This window comes from Pteropus alecto, unplaced genomic scaffold, assembly GCF_000325575.1.
Source record: "Pteropus alecto unplaced genomic scaffold, ASM32557v1 scaffold213, whole genome shotgun sequence".
Classification (NCBI taxonomy): Eukaryota; Metazoa; Chordata; class Mammalia; order Chiroptera; family Pteropodidae; genus Pteropus; species Pteropus alecto.
The window spans coordinates 6,092,808-6,097,335 of record NW_006434829.1 but is presented as its reverse complement, the minus strand read 5'-3'; the positions used below and the strand labels follow the sequence as shown (position 1 = coordinate 6,097,335).

The 4,528-nt window shown below is 51.7% G+C and overlaps 1 protein-coding gene across 1 annotated transcript in view; it reads right to left on the bottom strand.

Annotated features, from left to right (window-relative positions):
* Positions 1-4,528, bottom strand: part of CUX2 (cut like homeobox 2) — a 181,757-nt gene that overhangs the window by 176,833 nt on the left and 396 nt on the right.

Genomic DNA, 4,528 nt, shown 5'->3' with positions numbered 1-4,528 from the left:
GAAAAAGCACATTCTGTATCAAAATAAATTTATGTTTGGAAAGCAGCATCCCCTCCAGAAACAAAACACCCATTGCTTATATGGCCCAAGCTACAGAGGAAAAGCTCAACTGAACGCTCTCAGCTGCAGCAGGGTTCGCAGCCCTTAGACATATCTGGAGGTCTTACGAGACTCTGGCTGGAGCTGGGGAGTGGCGGCCTGGATGCCTTTGAATAGAGCCTGCCATGTTGTGTTCTCGAATCCAGAGTCACCCAAGGACGACTCTGCTGGGGGTTCCAAATGTGAGAGGACGAGAGCACCACACACTCTCACATGCAACATGCTCATGCCACACACTCACACCCAACGTGTGCTCTCTCATACATTCTCTCACACACACACACTCACACACAGTATGGCTCATAGATGCAATGCATTTTCACACAACATGCTTCCTTACATGACATACTGCCCCATACAAGCTCACATGTTCCAATGCATACGCTTATACCCTCTCACATGTACACACTGTCACACACACACACAGGTGTAAATACCCAAACAGACTCACAGTCGCACGCCCATGTGCCTCCCCAAAATGCTCACACACATCCATGCAGATAGAAAAAGTCACGTAGGGCCCCAGAGAAACAGAGTCAGCCACACCCATGGCTACCTCTCGATGACACACATGAACAGACACAGAAAGACACACACAACTCAAGAACACACATATACTGACAAAGACCCACACCCAGTCTCAAATGTGAACAACCCTCAAAACCATGATGCACACACAGACACAGAGAGCCCCTGACACTTGCTGGATGCACACACAGACACAGTGACACACACACGCAAAGTCAGTCTTCTGCTCTCATACCCCCAAGTCCTCCCAATGGAAGGCAGGTCCTGGCACTCACCCTGGGCAGAACTGTCCAGACATGGGGGGCGCCGTCCTTCCAGCCCGGGCCCAGCAGCCTGAGCGCACTCTGACGGCCTCAGCAGCACCACCAGCAAATAAAAAGCGAATGTGCAAAAATAAAACCGAAAGGATGCGATAAAGCAGTCCCCTTCCCACAGGACTCTGCGCTGACGCAGGTTCTGCTCTCTGCAATAAACATTTTCATTCTAATTTTAAAAGACATTAGCATTACCTCTTTGGCTCTCAATCCAGCCAGACGGTACCTCGCCTGCTAGGCTGCCCACCGGCCACATTGAGCAGTGAGGGGACGCAGGGTTCCAGGCCTCACACCCCGACCCTGCAGGTCACCCTGCACAGTGTGTACTGACCTAGGGACCTGCTGGCCACCTGGGTCTGATTTTACATGATCCTTGCAAGCCCCAGTTTTAACATCTAATACAGCAAAGAGATACCCTCAAACTTCCCCCATGAGGATTCTCTCTCACTCCAGCCAGGATCCCTATGGGTCCAATCTTACCCTCCAATATGAGCACCATACACAAGGAAGGTGGCTGTCAAATGGTGGGTCAGTCCCCTGACAAATGGGGGCCTCTGTGTGAACTGGAGCACCGTTCTCCACCCCCACCCCACCACTCACCCTGCCTGCAAACTTGGGTCTCACCTCACACCGCCCAGCAGTGATCCTTCCAGGCAAGGGCTTAAGGGAGAAGAGAAACCACACACCAGTCTGGGAAAGCAAAGTTGAGTTATCTTTATGAGCTCAGAAGCCTAGACCCCAAAAAGGAGCCTCCACAGCCTCAGTTCTCACTCCACCCTGCTCAGCCTTGAGGTCCCAGGCACTCTGATCAGGTGATTTCTGCGAAGCCCACCTCTAAACCTTTGTCCACGCTGCTTTCTCCTCCTAAGACACACTTTCCTATCTCTTTGCCAGAGCTGTCTGGTCATCCTTCAGATCTCAGTTTCCAAGTCACTTTATCCCATATTGTCAAGGGTCTGGGGACGCCTTGATGAGTGTGGCAGCCCAGTTCCTGCCTTCATTGAGCCATAATGCAGATGCCCTTTTTCTCAGTCTTCCAGACTGTGGAGCACCTCTCTTTGGCTCCTACAGCCTCCTGGGCTTCTCACTTAAGGGACAGCTCCTCCCAGGCTGGTTCCACCTGCCTGTCTCTGGTAGGTCTCTGGTGGCTATGATGAGGGGCTTCCTGAGGGCAGGAAGAAGTCTTCAGTGTTTCCCCAGGTCTCCCTGATCCTGGCACAGTGTAAGCCCAATAACTGGCTGCTAAGTAAATAAATGAACAAACAGCTCACATGGGGAGGAAAAGCTCATGGTCTTCTTCCTCTGGATTTTCAGAGAAACCAGGAAAAGGAAGACCCAAGTAAGTCCCTGATAGAGAGAGGACATGACATCGGCTCCTGGCTCTTATCTGCTCTGCCCTGGGGTGGGGGATGCAGACCCCTCCGGCCATTCCCAACTGTTTATACATCACTGTATCCAACTGAAGCTTCATAAGCCCCAAAGTAAAAATGTTGGATGAGAAAGAAATGTCAGCAGATGGCTCACAGCAGCCTCAGCAGCCTACCTCTGGGGCTTCTTGAATCTTCCTTTGAAACATCTCTACATCAGTCCTCTCCTGGGCAGCACCAGTGCCACGGCAGTGTCCACACCCCACTAATGAGGCCTGGACGACTGCAGCAGCTCCTCCCCGTCTTCCTGATTCTGATCTTACCCTCACAATCCCTCCTCTCCCCAGCGGCCTGAGAGCTCCTTGCAAAAGCTCAGTGGATCCTGTCACTGCCACTCCAAGCTCAAACCCTTCTGTGGCTTCCTGTAGCTCTCAGGATTAAACCCCCAAATCCTCAACCTGCGCCTCCAGGAAAAGTCCAAACTTTACACAGTAGTCCAGGAGGCCTTGCCTGATTTGACATCCACCACCTGCTCCAAGCTTACCTCAATCCCCAATTAAATGATTCATCAGTCCCCAACGTCCCTGGTTCTCATCTACTATGCCAGTGCCCACGCTGTTCCCTGTGTCTGATGCTGTTCCTTGGTGTAAAATGGCCACCGGCAAGTCCCTGCCTGGCAAACTCATCCTTCCAGACCTGATGCAAGCAGTCCCTTTGTGGCCCCTTCCCAGCTACTGGCTCTGAGCATCTGCACAGCATGTACCCAGTGCCGTAGGAAACCTCCATCTTGTGCTGTCACTGGTGGTCTTCTCTCCCCAGGACCCCTGGAGAGCAGGAGTCCCATCTAATTTATCTAGGGGCTCCCCAGATAAATAGTCCAGAGTAGACATATTAATATGTACTAGTGATTACTGCTGGGATGAATATAATTTTTAAGCTCCCTCTGCGCCTGGTGCCTTGTTCTAAGTTCTCATATTAGTCTGTTCCTAAAAAATCAAGACAAAAGAAAAGATCCAGATGCTTCTGCTTCCTCCCCAAATCCCCATGATCTAGTCTGGAGGCAGAAGGCTTGGCAATCAGCATGTGAGCAGTGAGGAAAAGGCTCCCTCAGAAATGACACAGGAAAGAGCCTCCAAAGAGGTGACAGGGCTCATCACCCCAAGACAGGCACCTGATTATCTGAGACCCTAAGGCTCAGCCCAGAACAACATGAGCCTTCATTCCAAGGCCACTCTGTAGGGCTCAGGGGACACACACTGACATGAGGCCCCTATGTCACCTTCCTGGAGCTCCTGTCAGTAGTCAGGATGAGGCTAACAAGGAGCAGGCCATGTGCTTTTAAAGACAGGGGGACCTTTAGAAAGGGATGAGAAAGACCTCCAGTGCAGGGTCCTCAGAGGTGCTGGGCTCTGCCCAATGGGTTGGCAAAACCCTACTTTGAGGATTTAATACTTTATCTTGAAGAAAGAGATGCACTCTCTGAAGCCAAGATCTTTGCTGCCCAACTTCCTCTGGCTAGGTCTCTTGGACAATTCCAGTCCCACTTGCAAACCTGCCCAGAGGCTGAGCTGGCCCTGCTTTCTGGAGGAAAAGTGTTGGCTGGAGACTTCAGCTGGGCTGGGAGGTGGGGAATTAAAGCATCACAGAAGAGGGACAGGCAAAAGGAATACTATGTGACCTTGGGTAAGTGACTTCACCTCTCTGAGCCTCAGTTTCCTCATCTGGAAAATAAGTGTAAGTAATAAAAGCTCCTGAAATCCCACACGGGGAGCATCCAGCCTGGGGCCTGGCCTCCCATTCCGCTCCACGCATGGAAGACATTATGACAATGATTTAGGCAAACCCAGTGGGCTTCTGGAGAGCAGGATGAAAGGGCAGAGGGGAAGAGAGCAGCCCAGGGTGGACAAAGAGCCTTGGCCTGGTTAGTTAGGGCACTTGAGACCATGATTCCGCCCCCTCCCCAACCCTATACCCACCTAAAAAGGCTCTACTTTGGACCCGCCAGGCAACTGCAGACATGTAAAATAGGCTCTGGCGATGATAATGCTCTGAATGGTAGCAGCTCTCAGCTCTCCACGCTGACAGAGGCCTCAATGACACGGATAATACAGGGGCTGTCACTCATCTATGAGGCACCCTTGTCAGGTGTGCCCAAGCCCCTTGCAGCGCCTCCCTGGATTCACTGCCAGCTCTATTTAGTTCTGGGGGACATGAAACTTC